The 17997-nt window shown below is 38.2% G+C and overlaps 1 protein-coding gene across 9 annotated transcripts in view; it reads left to right on the top strand.

Moving 5' to 3' along the window:
- The window catches only part of LOC147583271 (uncharacterized), a 461332-nt gene that overhangs the window by 362263 nt on the left and 81072 nt on the right, over positions 1 to 17997 (top strand). The window lies entirely within an intron of this gene.

Raw genomic sequence — 17997 nt, 5'->3', positions numbered from 1 at the left:
GGGCATTTCTAATTAAGAAAAAAAGTGTCATGTTTTTAAAAAAAAAGCAATGTATTTTTAAAAGGTAGTAGGGAAATTAAATGTGTTCGGTTGGGTTTAACTTCTTCATGAAAATAAGCTTCTTATTCTGGTAAGAAATGGGTCATAGCAATAAAAGTGTGCTGTAAATTCAACTTGACAAATGAGAAAATGAATTCCTGAGGGGAAGGCCTATTAAAGGAATATTTTAATTTAATCATGCAATGAATATTTTTGAGAAGCTTCTATATATGCAAGAAACTGCCTTACATATTTTAATGAGGTAAAACATAGTATTAGTTAATATAGTAATAGTTTCTTCTATTACTAACTTCTCAGCTATAATATAAAAAGATCAAATATAAGGAAAAAATGTGAAACTCCTATGTGAAGATGCCAGCTTCTAATATTCGCTTAAAAACTTCAAAATTCAGTAATGTGTTACACCCATAACTTAAAGACATGTGCAGAGCATTAGTCATTTCAATGAACAGAAAAACAGCCTGCTTCTTTGGTATAAAATGTGATATGATGCCACCTTATGGTTGAAAATTAAATATGATGATAAACAATCATTTTCAAATATATTTTCTAGATCCCTGGGGAGGGAGGGGCGAAAATAGTGAATACTACTACATCTAGAAAATTCATAAATATAAATACATAGAACCAACTTAATCCTGGGGGGATAAAGTATAAAACGGTTACTACTGAAGTGTGCAAGATCTGTCACACAGGAATTTTGTGCCCGTTCCAGGTATCTTCATAGCAAATGTCAGTTGGGTTTTCTAGGCTCAAATGGTTGTTCTTTACTTCCAACTTCAAAAAACAACAAAAATATAAAGTGAAACCAAGTGAATAGTGTTGATATCAACCCCATATAGTTTACTAGGTATCAGGATGAATGACTGAATGTGCCGTTTTTGTGTATCAAAAATGGTCAAATATTGGAAACTTCATATGGCTCCTTCCATAATAACTTTAAATGTTAATGCAAATTCTACAAACTCAAATAATAAGCAAGTATAACTTTAGTATTAGTCCAATATTGTGTCTGTCACTCCTCACTAAATGACCAGAGAAACCTGGCCTGGCTCTTCCCAGGTGCTCTTCAATAATGACACTTCTCTATGGTATACTGATCTCCACCCTGGGTCTCCTGTACTTTTATATCCTTGGTAGTGATCTATGATTCACTTCCAGTGAGCACTGCAGAAGTTTCTCACTCAGTCTGCAATTACTCAAAGTTCCAACTTTGAAGTCGAGCATCATTATCAACCAAAGTTTTGTAGTCCAGTAATTCTGTTTCTATTTACTATTGAACAAACTAAGGAATTTTGGGAAATGCAGATTTTCTTCAATGCTTATTCTATAAACTATCATGAAAATTTCAAAATTTGCTCAATTTTGCTCAATATTTGCTCAATATAAAGCCTCACTGGTTCCTGAGAAGAAAAAGTATCTTCCAGCCTGAGAACTACCTGAAATATTTATTCAAATATCCAAGATATTTCTCTTGTCACACTATCAAATATTCTTCTTCCTTCCTCTTTCTCTAACAATGACCTTATAATCAAAATGTCCAGTGCTCAACTATTGAATCCTTATCAGATATGTTGGGTTATTCTACCTTAGCAATAGATTTTGGAAAAATACTACAGGAAAGTGATAGAAACCCACTTGTAAACAAGGCTCTATTTAAGGTGTACTCATGCATGTAAAATCACTGCAAAACTCAAGAAATCATATGAAAAATGTTAATATTAGGGGAAACTGGATGAATATTATATGGAAACTATTATCTTTGCAGCTTTTCTAAATATTTAAAGTTATTCCCAAACAAAAAGTTTATTTAAGGGGGAAAAGAAAAAAAAAAAAAAAAAAAAAAACAAGGGCACCTGACTGGTTCAGTCAGTGGAGCATGTGACTTTTGATCTAAGGGGGTGTAAATTCAAGCTCCACCTTGTATATAGAAATTACTTAAAAGAATCTTTAGTGGTTCCTGTGTGGCTCAGTCCATTGAACGTCCAACTTCTGGCTCACATCATGATCTTATGGTTTCGGGTTCCTGAATTTGAACCCTGCTTCTGGCTTGCTGCTATCAGCATGGAGCCCAGATCCTCTGTCCCCCTCTCTCTCTGCCCCTCCCCTGCTCATGCACGCTATCTCAAAATAAATAAAAATTTTAAATAAAATAAAATCTTCAAAACAAATAAAAACAGCTTAGGAAATTATAACCAAGTCATAGCTAATTTGTCTTCTCTCCAATAGCTTTACCAGACTGAGGGCTCTTTTCCTCTTTTACACATTTATTTATGTATTCCACATAGACAAGTTCCCTTACATCTGTGAGCAGATTGGAGCTGCCATCTTACTCCTGAGAAAAAGTCCAGCTTGGTGGCTCCTAGTTTGAAGTTCCCTGATCCATTGCCAGTGTAGATAGAGACATGATTGCCCTGTGAGTTTAGGCAGGTCACTTCCCTCTCTGCACTTTGTTATGTCCTATGCCTAAAGAGACAGACAATTCTTACCTCCCACCTCTACTAGAAACGGAAAGCTAAAAGGTTAATCTGAACATATTTTTTAGGAGTAAGAACATATTTTGAAGTGCCAACTTCATACACAATATAGGCTATTACTATCTGATGGTTTTGTCAGCCTTAGATAGCAAGCTTCTGGAGGCAGATCCTGCTCTTTGAATCACAATAATTACTCTTGCGTTCCTTCATAAATAACATTGCAAATCCTTAACTCTACAGTTCTAGTCCTGAAATTTAGGATTCATTTATAGTAAGTAGCTTTGTAGCTACCTGTGAGTACCTCAATATTAATCCGTTTTCTAAATATTGCATCTTCTAAATGTTTGTTTCACTTCTAATAGAGCACAAGGATCCCAAAAATCTGCCTTTCTAACCCTGTTTACATCCTGAGAAAGGACTTGTGCCCAGAATCACATAATAACACATAGACATCTGTTCAACGGCTCCCTTGAGCCCTCTCATTTGGCTGCCATTTCACTCCTGGCTATCTCACTGTTTAACCTTTTGCCTCCTCCAGAGCAGTTAGTGGAAGCCACAGTATGAAGAATGGGGGTTCTTAGAAGCTGCTGAGATCAAAAGGGTCCACCCTGCATGAATAGCATTTCTCTCTTCCTAGGCAGGTTCTGCTATTGCTGTGGGGGGGTAAGGGGGAAGGGGAGAGAAGTGGGGTTTTTTTTTGTTTTTTGTTTTTTCATTAATTCCAAGCAGACAACTTCAGAGTAGGAATTTAGAAGTTTCACAACTAGAAGAAATGCATAACTTAATGGTTATGGGTGATGTATACAGCCTTCCATGTTAAGGGGAAAGACAGAACCTAAAGATTCTAACCCCAAGTGGAACACCATTCAGACTATCCATGAGGAAATCTGATTAATAAGTGTTATCTGCCTGCCCTTCTCTTTCTTCTGACTGCAGATTTGTTTTTCTTAGAAAGTGACAGAGCTTTTATTTCCTACAGGCCCAGACTAAATATCAAACTGAGCCTAAAGAACTGAGAAATCCCCCCTGTGTCACCTTCTAGAGCCCCTGCTAACTTTTGCAACTCCAAAAAACAAGTCACTCCTGCTTTCCAGAAAACACTCAGGGAGCAGCACCAGCTCCTCCCCAGGGCCTCAAAGAGCAGAGAGGGCCTCCTACATTAGGTGCAAGAGAAAACCTCCACCCACCCCTTCCTCATCTTGCCTAAGGCAGGCTATGCAATCTCATCAAAAACATAGTGAGAACCATCAGTGTATGGAAGGACCTAAATACAATCAAACTTGGGGAATCTGACAAAGTTCAAATGGAGGAAAATTTAGAGCCGTGCTGTCTAATATGGTAACCATCAGCCATATCCAGCTATTTAGGTTTAAATTACTTTAAATTAGGGGCACCTGGGTGGCTCACTCAGTTGAGCGACCAATTTCGGCTGAGGTCATGATCTCACGGTTTGTGAGTTCGAGCCCCATGTCAGGCTCTGTGCTGACAGCTCGGAGCCTGAAGCCTGCTTCTGATTCTGTGTCTCCCTCTCTCTCTGCCTCTCCCCACTCATTCTCTCAGAATGAGTGTCTCAGAAATAAATAAACATCAAAAAAAATTTTTTAATAAATTACTTCAAATAAAATTGAAAACTCTATTCCCCAGTCACACTAGCCATTAGTGGCTATAGTGCTGGACAGCAAAATATGAAGCGTTTCCATCATTGCAGAAAGTTATATTGGCCAGCACTGATATAGATCATACAGAGAACTACATTTGGATTCTTCAAATTCTGTTATGTTATCTTCAGTTCCTTTTAGAGAACATTCATTGACCATTTACTTTATGCAAGACATTGGGCAAAGTACATGTTCATACAAAGATGAATGGGATGGTAACTGAGCATCAGGAAATTATATTTGAGATTTTAGAAATATACAAGTAAACAACTACCTGTATTATAAGAAAGAAATGTGTGCTGAATCAGAAGAATAAGCAAATTGCTGTGCTTAGACAAATAGAGAAGGATAAAGCCATTTCACACTGATCTTCAGCAGTCCCAGAGTTCCAAGATGACAAGCACTGTCCTGATTAAGAAGCTGTTCATTTCCATGCTGCCTGCTCCATGTCAATGGCATTTGAATTCATACCATCAAAATTGCTTTGAAAACTTGTCCAAAATAAGATTTCTGGTGAGAAGAAGACATAAGAAATATAAGAAGCACAACATGATAATGAAAGAACTCAGAATCTGGAGTCAGAAGACTTGTTTGAGAGCTTTCCCTGTTCTTACAAGCAGTGTGACCTTGGGTAAACCACTTAACTTTTCTGAGCCTTGAGATCCTCATTTCAAAGTGGGGGAAATAACCCCTACCCCATCTTCCCCATAAGCTAATACTATAAGAGTAAACATGATAACAAAGGCACCTTAGATACAGTAGAATGCTGTGTTATTATTATTATCCCTGAAAAATGATATGAGACTTTAGAGGACATATATAATCCATTACTGGCAAGTAAACTTTGAACTGCATGTGGAAAGTTCAAATTCTGCACAAAGAATGGTATCAAATTCTCAATCTATAAATCTTTGCTTAGATATACAAGCAAAAATATACACTGTCTGCCATCACCTCTATCTCTTCTACTGGGGCCATGACCAGCCCAAGTTCACTATATCTTAATCTCAGAGGACAGTCTGCCTCATTCCAGCATGAAGGAAGCCATATCATTGAGGGTGAAATTACTTGAATGACAAATAATTAAAAATTTCCCAGCTAGGGCAAGTCAGCCAATGAATGGGAAAGTGAGATAGGTTTGTTTGCTATGGAGAATAGAATGGATCAGTGGGATCATTGCATCAGTGTGCAAATGGAAGGAAAGGAGGCCTTGGAACAATCGCTAGATATGTGTTCTGTTGATTTTATGAGGAATTTTAATAAGAATTTCACACTTTGTAGCCACAAATTTTGAGTCTGTCCGTGAAAATGCTAAATGCTTCTGTAAACGTAAAACGACACCACTTTTACTTTCCTGCAACTCCTGGCAATAGCATGGGATGATTTCTTTTTCAGCAGAGAGTGTGACTAGATTGGGTTTTCTTCCAGATGTGTAGGGAATGGTTTTAATTACCTGGTGCCATGCCTTAATTTTTGAGCACCCCCTTGAACCTATTGGGTTTGGCAGTGCCAGCAAGAGTGGAACATGTAGGGGGCCTTCCAGCCATCCAAGCTATGGTTTTGCCACGCTCACCATGTAGCTGGCACAGACTCACATATAACAGAATAGAAATGCTTATACTGGGATGCAAACACTGAATAGCATAAATTTTCAACAAGGAGGTCTAAAGGTTAAAATAATAAACTTCAAATGATGTATGCCACATGTGACATTTTGGTTCCAGACGTAACAACCCAAACCAAGGTCTTTTGCTTGACAATTCCAAAACAATATTACTCTCCTAGGTTTCTGATTTTGATTTTGCCTCAATTGCTCACAGATTACACTTTGGCAAACTTGAAGACAACACAGTACTGTTTAAAATGCACATGCCAGGAAGCCTTCGTGATGATCTGCACTAAATCATCTCTGAATTCTTCGTTCCTGTGGTCACTTAACCATTTCCACAAACGTGGCATGGACTTTTTCTTCTGGAAGGAAATTTGAAATAATCACTCTGAATAAGTAGTACAGTGAACTCTCCCCCTCCCCGTATAAAACAATAGACATTTGTTCTAATATAATTGGCCATTTATCCAGATCTCGGCAATTTATAGCTCAACTTTCTGAAACTGAAATCACAACATTTTAGTTGCAAATTAGACTTATCAGTCATGGAAAAGTACGGAAGTGGGCTCCAAAATGTCCAAGCTTTGGTATGCACTTCATAGCCCAGTTGAAAGGTCCAATGGTCTTTGAATTTCTTCATTGTTTTGAAATTCTACTTTTAAATTATAATGAAGACTTTGAAGTACATATTTTATCTTTAAATGCTTCAACTTTAATATCCTTAAGGTCAGAAGTATAAGACAATCATGGAAATAAGTATTATTTAGTTTTTTGTTCTATCACCATGTCTTTGTAAGGAGGGTAAGTTATTGATAACCCTCCCTCATTATGTTATAATAAGGCCCAAGATGACACAAATGATTAGCAATGAAGGCAAACAACGTGGTTATTTGAAGGCCACTTTATTTGAAAATATAGTGATGGCTTTTTCCATACTTTAGTTGAACCACATAAGCATAGGTAAATTCTCAATAAAAGTACCACATAACACAATAATAAAACATTAAAAGAACAATGAGAAAATCAACCAGATTGTTTCTAAATCACAAAATTAATGTATGCTAGGTAGATGAATGCCTTTAAAAAAAAACTCTTCAGAAACACTATTTAAAGGCAAAATAATATATTAGGGCACAAGCAGAAATGGAGAAATGCAAATCAAACATAACCCAGGCATATCCCAATCAAAGTTAAAGGAAGCAGTGACTCTGGGAGAAAAGCCAAAGGAATTCAAATGACCATAAAATGTCAGAGCTGGAGGGATCTGAGAGCTCACCTATTCTACCCCAACATTTTACAAGTGAGGAAAATGAGGCCCAGATAAGGAATTAGCATAAATCGAGAAAAGGATTGGAACCAGTGTTAGGTCCCCTCCCTCTATTCAACCACTGCTCATGCTAATCTTTTTGGTTTTTTTTTAAGTTTATTTATTTATTTATTTTGAGAGAGAGAAAGACAGCGTGAGTGGGAGAGGGTCAGAGAGAGAGGGAGGGAGAGAGAATCCCAAGCAGGCTCTGCACCATCAGCCCAATACCAGGCTTGAACTCACAAACCACAAGATCACAACCCAAGCTGAAATCAAAAGTTGGACACTTAACCGACTGAGCCATCCAGGCACCCCTAGACCTCAGCCTTTAGTCCCAGTTCTGCTCATGACACTTAATTGTCAGTGAGTGACACTGGGCAAATCACAAAATCCTTCTATACCTCTGATTTCTCCCCTGTAAAAAGCAGGATAGTATTAACCACTCTATAGTCTTCGTAAGATGATTATACAATATCATTATATAGACAATTCACATAATAAAGTTACACACTCAAAAGAATAAAAAGGAAATATCAAAGTAGTTTGTTTTTTAAATATTATTTGAAGCTACAAATGGATAGGAAGTTCTCAAAGTTCAAGGCCCTGAAGAAGCCTAGAGTCAGTAAATCCACAGACCAGTCATAAAACAAAGACGTTTTATCTTCTTTCAAATGCTTTTCTAAAGTTATCAAGTAAAAATGATGATGGAGAAGAAACGAATATCATGGCATCTGAATTAATAGGCATTAGACACTTGGAACATAGAACTGTAATAAATGTGCAAATTTAAATTTGGGAGTTTTCCTTTTGTGTTCTCCTTATAGTTATTCATGATACAGGCAATATCATTTGCAAGCAAAGATAAACATTCTTCACCGATGCCAGCAAACATTCTCTGTAGCAAAAACTTATTAATGAACATCTTCTCACCAGTGGGTCCCTACCACCTACCAAGAAGAAAAACAAACTAATTATTTTTCTTGAATTTTTTTCAATTTTTATATTTTATATATTAAGCAAAAAGATAACTGAAAGCCTGTGGGCATTTAAGTCATATTATATTGCATATTCTTTACCTACTCATGTTATACGAAGACCCCATTCTTGTTGGTACATCTTCATGAAAAATACCAATATGTGACTACTTCTCACTTCAAATTATAGTGAAGAAATTGTTGTAGAAATAGATTAGCTTATTTCATCACAATGTGCTTTTAATGACTAAAGAAAATAAGGGTTCTTGCATGACCCTACGCCTGGAAGGATTCTTTAAACATAGGAAAGCCAGGTCCTTTTCTGATAAATTCAGATCTTTCTAGCTTAAGAACATGGAAATGAGCATGGATTCTGGTGATTACAATTTGAAAAAAACATAACCAATATAAACAAGCAATAAGTTCTTCAGAAATCATGGTTGATTAGAAATGAGTTTAGAAATGAACCCATCACAGGGGCACCTGGGTGGCTCAGTCGGTTGAGCATCTGACTTTGACTCAGGTCATGATCTCGCGGTTTGTGACTTCGAGCCCTGCGTTGGGCTCTGTGCTGACAGCTCAGAGCCTGGACCCTGCTTTGGATTCTGTGTCTCCCTCTCTCTCTGCCCATCCCCTGCTCATGTTCTGTCTCTCAATAATAAATAAACGTTAAAAAAAGAAAAAAAAGAAATGAACCCACCACACAAGCCAACATGGTATCATTTGTATGGTCTAGAATCCTAGTGTTTGTAGCTGTGTGCTAGATGTATCAAGGACACAGCTACAGGCACTGTTTCAGTTCCTGATGAGTTTCTTTTGTTCTCTTCTCTGATGATAGACTGATTCTCTGATCCATCCCCACTATCTGTCCTACTCAGGGCCTCAGTGATAAGAGACACTTTGTAAGATGTGTTGTAGGAGCACATTCATCACCACTACAATATGGGAGAGGGGGGGATTCTTCAAGGTAGAGGCCCTACAGTAATGATGACTAAATGTGGGAAAGCACTTCCATTTCTGGCCACTACAGGCAAACGTATCTTCTGAAACAACTATAGAACTTGACAAGACATGTGAAATGACTGTTTTCAGATGTTGGACAATGGGCAAAATCTGATCCGTGAGAGAAGGGAAACAAACAAGGTGAACCTAGAAGTGCTTTACACATCACAGGGCAGGGTACTGAAGAAACTGGTCAGAATTCAGGGCCATAGAGGCAGCTGGAATTCATGGGCATAGTACTAGGGAGAGGGGGCTATGTGATTTGTCTGCACAAATACGTAATTCCAAGTTAAGAAAAGTGCTAGGAAGGAATAAACAGAAGTTCCAGAAATCTGCAGAGGCCTGCTTGAGTCTTGGGCTGGATACTAGGTAGTAGATGCGTAGACAAAACTCTACAAAGCCAGGGAAAGAACAACTACAGGGGAGCTGTGGGCTGGCCAGAGTTCCCACAGGATTTGGAAGGGTTCAAGTTTCAATTTGCCAAAATAGGGAGACCTCACTAAACACCCTGAACATTCAACATATCCTATAAAGACCATGACTTAGAAGAACTTCTCTTTCCCTAGTAAAGGTACTCTATATCTGCCCTAACACAGCTGAAATACCAGCCTCAAAAGATCAAACAAATGGCTGTTTTGCCAAGCATACCATGTAAACTCCTTAGTAATACAAGATGTTAACTATGCTGCTTGTCATTAAATCATGGCCAATGTGTGTTTATGCTGCATTAGGTCAGACACTCTTACTCCAGATCTACAGACAAAATCTTAAGTGGTCAAGAAGTGAACTAGATTGAAATTATAGGTGGACTCTATTTTTTCTTATTTGGTATTTTTCAAGACCAAGACAGAAGGCATGCTTTGCAAATTCAGCACAGTCTTAACAAGAAAATCCTTAGTCAATCAATGGACCTCACTGAGCAACCTTGGAGCCCATCTCAGTATTTTCACCAATCCCTCACTCATCAGTGACACACCTAACTCCTCTCTCCTAAAAATATTAACATTTACAAGGGTTCGTTAGTACCAGGAAATGTGCTGAGCTCTTTACATGCATCACCTCATTTCCACAATCCTATGAAGTGGGATTACTATTATGCCTACTTACAGATAACAGAACAGAGGCTTGAAGAAGTTTGACATGATGCTCTAAATGTCATACAGGTGGTAAGGGATGGAGAAAGGTTGTAGTCCACAGCTGCACAACTCCCAAGCCAGGCATTTAATCATATACGATTCTGTGTTGAGAGTGAACATATGGATTTTACTCCCAGAAACTCTCAGAATTTCCACACAAGAATTTCTACAATAATATAGCAATCAGGTAAGTAAATAAAAGCCAGACTTTCCTTTATGCCTCTTGCCTGATTCCTTCATATACCAGACAGCTGGGGCAAACTAAATCGTATGAATTTTTGTTTTGATCTGGGCATGGGGCGGCGGGGGGTGGGGGGTGCGGTAGCATTTTGAAATTATGGGGTCTGAATAACTTTTTCTCTGTTGTGGTATTTTTATCAAAAATGGCAATTTCCAAAGAAAGCCAAATTCCTTGATATAGTCTGCTCTAAACGCTCATCTATAATTTTACTCTAAACATAACTTTCTCTATTGGTTCAGCTAATCATTCAAAGATGCTATAGACATTCTTAAATGTTTAGACTTTCATGAAAGACCTGACTGCTATAAAAATTCACAGTATAACCCTAGACAAGTCAGTGAATCTTCCTGGGCCACAGTGTCCTTGTGTAGAAAATGAGAACCTTGAATTATATTGGCCTTCACCAAATTACATATCACAGAACAGTCCTAAGAGATATCCCCCTCAAAAAATAAGTTCCAGGGGCACTTGGGTGGCTCAGTCAGTTGAGTGTCTGACTCTTGATTTCGGCTCAGGTCATGATCCCAGGGTCATAGGATCGAGCCCTATATCAGGTTCTGTGCTGAGCACGGAGCCTGCTTGAAATTTTCTCTCTCAGGGGCGCCTGGGTGGCGCAGTCGGTTAAGCGTCCGACTTCAGCCAGGTCACGATCCGTGAGTTCGAGCCCCGTGTCAGGCTCTGGGCTGATGGCTCAGAGCCTGGAGCCTGTTTCTGATTCTGTGTCTCCCTCTCTCTCTGCCCCTCCCCCGTTCATGCTCTGTCTCTCTCTGTCCCAAAAATAAATAAAAACGTTGAAATTTTCTCTCTCCCTTTACCCCTCTCCCCACTTACATGCTCTCACTCTTTCACTCTCTCTCTCTCCCTCTCTCTCAAGTTAAAAAAAATCTTTACAGTTTTAAAAAAAAAGGAAGATCCAGATCAAATAAGTAGGAAGAAAGCTACAAACAATAGCCCCCATTTAGAGACTCATGATCCATTAGCCATGGATAATCTGTTAGCAAATTAAAATCTCAGAGAAGTCCTGCAGTAAAGCAATCTGTTTAACTGTGCTTAATTTCAAATTTCCAAAGCTCATTTGACCATAAAACAATTTCCCTGGAAAAAGGTCTACAAACATATGGAAGTAATATCCATTCATTCACTCAAAAAACTTTTTATTGAGCATCTACTCTATGCCACACAGGGCACTGGATATTGGGCCTACAAGAATAAGCATTGTCCCTGTTTTCCCAGAACCCAGAGTTTCGTTAGGAAGATAAACAATAAATAAGCATCAAATAAACAGCTATATGATTCCAAGTTAAGCAAAGTGCTGTGAAGGAAAAAAATAGGTTTTCTAATATAAAATAATGACAAGGGGGCATATTTAGATAAGATAGTGAAAAAGAGGCCTTTCTAATATCCTAATATATCAAGATATCATAGTATCTTAAGTGATAATAATATAATTTATGAGATCCTCATATAATTATTATCATTTAATGTTTGAAGAATGAGAAGGGCATGTAAAGAACAGAGGAAGGCATTCCAGGCAAAATACTAGCATTTGTGAAAACCCTGTGAAACTGATTAACAAGCTCAGAGAATAAAAAGGCCACAGAGGCCGAAGAGGAGGTGTAACTTCTGGGGGGACTGGAAAGATTGGCAGGGACCAGATCATGCAGGGCTTCAGGACCACAAAGAAGAGCTTGGGTTTTATTCTAAGTACAATGGAAAGGAATTCAAACTAGGAATTTATTTGATGGATAGAATTGGTTTTTTAAAGGTTCACTCTGGCTGTCCTGTGAAGAACAGTTTGGAAAGCCAGGAAAATACTTAGGAGGAATAAGAAGCTGTATTAGTTTTCAATTGATGCTGTACTAAATTATTCAGAAACTTGGTGGCTGAAACAATAGAAATTTATTATCCTAGAGTTCTGAAGGTCTGATGTCTGACATGGGTCTCCCTGACCTAAAATCAGCAGGACTCCATTCCTTTCTACAGGCTCTAGAGGTGAATCAATTACTGCTCATTTGGGTTGTTGGCAGAACTCAGTTATCTAACATGAAACTGAGGTGCCTGTTTTCTTGCTGACTGTAAACTTGGGCCATTCTCAGCTTCTAGAAGCCACCCACATTCCTTAGTGTGGGGTAGCCTTCCTCTCTCTTCAAAGCCAGTGATAGTGAGTTGAGCCTTTCTCGTGTTTCATATTTCTCCTCTTTCTTTCATTTCGTCTCTGACTCAACCAAGAAATATTCCTCACTTTCAAGGACACATGTGAATTAAGTAGGGCCAAATAATCCCCAGATAATGCAGGATGATCTCACCAGCTGAAGGTCCATACTCTTAATCACATTGGCTAATTCCCCTTTGCCATGTAAAGTAACATATTCAGATTCTGGGGATTAAATCATACACATCCTTGGGGGGGATAGGAGGAGAAGCATTATACTGCCTCCCGCAAAAGCTGTGATAACAGTTCCAAGTGACAGATGAAACAAATTAGACCAATGTAATGGCAATGGAAAAAGGTAGGCTGATTTAAGGCATATTTTGGAGACGGAATTAAGAGGCTTGGCAATGATTGATTGTATGGATAAAGTGGTGGGTACAGGAGGAGGAAATCAAGACCAACTCATAAATTCCTGGTCTTTCAGGCTTATCAGCTGAGTGCCAGGAGAGGCCTTTCATAAAATACAGAGGCTGGGAGTGAAACCAATTTTAAAGAAAAATTCAAGACTTCTGTTTGCTGTGGAAGACTCTAACAGAAACATTAACCAGATTATCTCTGAGATCTCTTTAACACACTGAGAATTTGCTAAAAATCTCTCTTCTATTGGAGAATTGTAGTGCCTAAATTCTTAAGTATCATTCCTGTTGTCTTGAGAAATATAATATATATTCAAGGGTGATTTGTTTGTGATTTGTCACATTTTTTGGAGTAGAGGGAACCTTGGTACATTAGTTACCTATTACTGTGTAAAAAATTGCCCCCAAATTTAGCAGCTTACAACAACCCAGTTCCCTGTGGGTCAGGAATTCAGACGCTAATTAGCTGGGTCCTCTGCTTCATGGTCTTTCATGAGGCTGTAATCAAGATATCGGTCAGGGCTGGGGTCTCAACTGATGGCCAGCTGGGGAAAGATTACATGGACAGTTTACACGGTTATTGGCAGGATTAGTTCCTTGAATATTGTTGTACTGAGGGCCTCAATTATTCACTGACTCTTGACCAGAGGCAATCCTCAGTTCCTTTTCATGTGGGCCTGTTCACCATTTACTTCATCAAAGCTAGCAAGAGAGACAAAATCTGATAGAAATTTATAGTCTTTTCTAACTTTATCATAGAAATGACACCCTCTCAATATTGCCATATTCTATTGGTTGGAAGCAAGTTACTTAAGGGGAGGGAATTATACTAGGCCATAAATATCTGGAGGCATTATGTTACATGAGGGAAAAAAATTGATATAATTTTTTAAGATGGGTGTTTTAAATCAAAACACAAAAATGAACATAGCATGTAAATATAATTTTTGTCTCTGACCATCCAAATGTTCCAGATTATTAATCCTATAAATAACTCTCCCTCCCTTAAAATGTCTCTCATTTACAAATATTTATTATATACCAGGCAGTGTTCTTTTTCTTCACGTACCATATCTTGAAAGCGTATTTGACACAGAGTTATAGTAAATGCTTTGAGTAACAGCACAACCTGACCCATAGCAGATAGGGTCATCTCAAAGGCAAACTGGTTGGTAAGGCAAGCAGGCCCTCCTCCCCCATAGCAACATGTACTGCTTTTCCCAAGTCATGCTGTAGATCTGCAGCATGGGACAATCTTTATTCAATTATCCATTCAGCAAACATTTACTGAACATCTACTAGATGCCAGACACTCTGCAAAATGCTGTTGACTCAGTGATGAGCAAAATGGAAATGACTCTTGTTCACATGGAAATTAGTCTAGTGTGAGATATAAATAATTCCACCAATACCTGTAGTAGAAAACTGTGTTTCTATTATGAAAGGAAATCCACAATGCTATGAAAGAATATTATTAGAGGACTTAATTTATATGAAGAACAATTTTTGCTCAAGATATAGCACATATTGAGCACTATCTTTGTGAGCTATCTGTTGACATGAAAATGTTGGATACAATGTGAAGCTTAAGTGTCTATCCCATTCACAAATATTTACAATAAATCTTTGCTATAGTCTTCCAAGTTCAGAACCATGCACTTCCCCAGCTTCTCAGCTTTCCTGTAATTCCACTATAATTCCCAATTCTTGGCAGAAACCTTTTCATCTCACTTTTTTTGGAGTTGGCCTTACATTTCATCTTATAGAGGATCTCACTGCCTACTATAGGCTTAAATCCTTTCTTTTTTTATCCTAAACACACACACACACACACACACACACACACACAATTAAGAAAGAGAAAAATGCAGAAATCCTAGGTGTGTAAGAACACATAGCTGGCTTTTCTAGCATCTATACCCCCTTTCTCTGGGGATCTACCTCTTTTATACTCTCAGCCTCATGTGCTGGATGGGACACACTCCCCAGCTCCATGGATGAAGTACACCACTCAGCCCAGAGCCAATCTGGCCATTGTTCAGGGCCAAGTAGATGACATAAGCCAGTCCAATAGAAGCACATCTCAGGCCTATGCTAAGAATAGTGAAATTGCTCTATTTCATTGGCTTGAAGGATTAGCCAGCCCCAGGAACTTCTGACAGCCATCTTGTAATTATGAAGAGAGGGCCTGAGAATAGATTGAACATACAAAAAAGCTATACTGAGAGATGGAGACAGGAGAAATAGATGCTGATAACAACTCGAACCCCAGACTCCAGGCCATTTTTCCCTTGCATATCCCACATCTGGTCAATGGCAAATAGACTCAGTATTCATTGCCCAACACACACTGGAAAGAGGTCAACCAACACAGACACCTCTTCTTCACTCCTGCAGTTGGAGCATCTAGCATGTTGTTCCCCATTTTAGATTTTCCGTGTAATCATTAGCCACCAGTCCACTATGTTCCCTTAACCACGGAGGACATATATCAAATTCTTCATGCCATCTATTAAATCTCTTAACCAGAGATGAAGAAAGCACCCACCCAACCCACCTCCTTGAAGATGAAACTCAGCACAACACTCTCCAAAGAAACCCTTACAAATTCTGAAACCTCCACTCTCTCAACCTTTTCATGACCTTTATGTGGGCAAGGGGATTTAAGAATCATGTAACCAGCTTTCAGTTTACCCCTTTGGAAATTCTGCATAAGAACTACCTCCTCCCTTAGAATGCAGCATTAATTGTATCTTTGGATTTTGACAGAAATGTCCATTTTTTTTTTAAATTTTTTTTTTTTCAACATTTATTTATTTTTGGGACAGAGGGAGACCGAGCATGAACGGGGGAGGGGCAGAGAGAGAGGGAGACACAGAATCGGAAACAGGCTCCAGGCTCTGAGCCATCAGCCCAGAGCCCGACGTGGGGCTCGAACTCACGGACCGCGAGATCGTGACCTGGCTGAAGTCGGACGCTCAACCGACTGCGCCACCCAGGCGCCCCAGAAATGTCCATTTTTATATTCTGTTACACATGTGAACATCACCCACGGCATATTTTACAAGGGAAGAAAGTTTAAAACTGCTTCAATGTTTTCACATTTTGGACAGAATCCAAAATGAGAAGTCTGACCCTGAGATAATCATAGACAAACCAAGCTCATATTTTCACTATTCAGGGAACTTTGAAGGGGTTAGAGGAATGCAATCAAGATGATTAAGGAGTATAAAAATTAAGGATAAAGGAATTAGCATCTTCTAAAAGTACATACCTAACTGTAATCCTCATATAAAAGAATGTCTATACCCCAGGGGAGTATGTCAAGCTAGTTCATCTAAACTCATAAAAAGTTTGACTTGGCTGTAACAGAATAGATGAATCTAAATCCCAGGAGAAAGAGTTATTAAATAGTTTAATGGGTTACCAATGGAGGCCATGGATATTACTTGGAGTTAATTTTAAAAACAGAAAAGACTCTTTAAAATAGCTTAGCAGAAGTCTTGCTCTAAAACAGGGTGTGACCTCTTTACTATACTGTAAATCTTCTTTTTTTTTAATTAATTTCAGTGTAGTTAACATATAGTATTATATTAGTGCCAGGTGTAAAATATAGTAATTCATTGTTTCCAAACATTACTGCTCATCATAACTAATCTCTTTAATGATAATCTTAATCTCCTTCGCCTATTTCACCCATCCCCCCCACCCACCTCCCTTCTGGTAACCATCAGTTCTCTGTAGTTAAGAGGTTTTTGTGGTTTGTCTCCTTTTATCTTCATTTGTTTTGTTTCTTAAATTCTATGTATGAGTATAATCATATATTTGTCTCTCTCTGACTTATTTCACTTAGCATCATACTCTCTAGATCCATCCATGTTGTTTACAAATGGCAAGATTTCATTCTCTTTTATGGTTAATATTCCAGGGTGTGTGTGTGTGTGTGTGTGTGTGTGTGTGTGTGTGTGTGTGTGTGTAAAATCACTTCCTCTTTATCTATTCATCTATTGATGGACACTTGGGTTGCTTCCATATCTTGGCTATTGTAACTAATGCTACAATGAATATAAAAGCTGCATATATCTTTTTGAATTAGTGTCTTCATATTCTTTGGGGAAATACCCAGTAGTGAAATTACTGGATCATATGGTATTTCTATTTTTAAACCTCCATACTGTATCCACATTGGCTGCACCAGTTTGTATTCCCACCAATGGTGCACAAGGGTTGTTTTTCTCCACATCCTCGCCAGTATTTGTTGTTTCCTGTGTTTTGGACTTTAGCCATTCTGACAAGTGTGAGGTGATATCTCATCGTGGTTTTGATTTGCATTTCGCTGATGATAAGTGATGTTGAACATTTTTTTCATGTGTCTGTTGGCCCTCTATATTGTCTTTGGAGAAATGGCTGTTCATGTTTTCTGCCCATTTTTTAATTGTTTTGGGGTTTGTTTTTTGAGGCATTTTTTTTGGAAGAGTTGTATAAAGTTCTTTATAGATTTTGGATACCAAACCTTTATCAGCTATGTCATTTGCAAATATCTTTTCCCATTCTTTTATTCCGTTGATTGTTTCCTTTGCTGTGCAGAAGCTTTCTGTTTTGATGTAGTCCCAGTAGTTTATTTTTGCTTTTGTTTCCCTTGCCTCAAGAGACATATTTAGAAAAATGTTGCTGTGGCTGGTGTCAGAGAAATTACTGCCTGTGCCCTCTTCTAAGAATTTTATGGTGTCAGTTTTCACATTCAGGTTTTTAATCCATTTTTAGTTTATTTCGGTGTTTGGTGTGAGAAAGTGGTCCAGTTTAATTCTTTTGCATGTAGCTGTCCAGTTTTCCCAACATCATTTGTTGAAGAAATTGTCACCTATTTTTGCTTCCTTTGTCAGATTAATTGACCATATAATCATAGGTTTATTTCTGGGCTCTCTATTCTGTTCCATTGATCTATATATTTATTTTTGTGCCACTA

The sequence above is a fragment of the Puma concolor genome, chromosome A2 (genome assembly GCF_028749965.1).
Source record: "Puma concolor isolate L17-30 chromosome A2, mPumCon1.1.hap2, whole genome shotgun sequence".
Lineage (NCBI taxonomy): Eukaryota > Metazoa > Chordata > Mammalia > Carnivora > Felidae > Puma > Puma concolor.
Note: the sequence above shows the minus strand (reverse complement) of the source record. Positions and strands in the feature narration are given on the sequence as shown.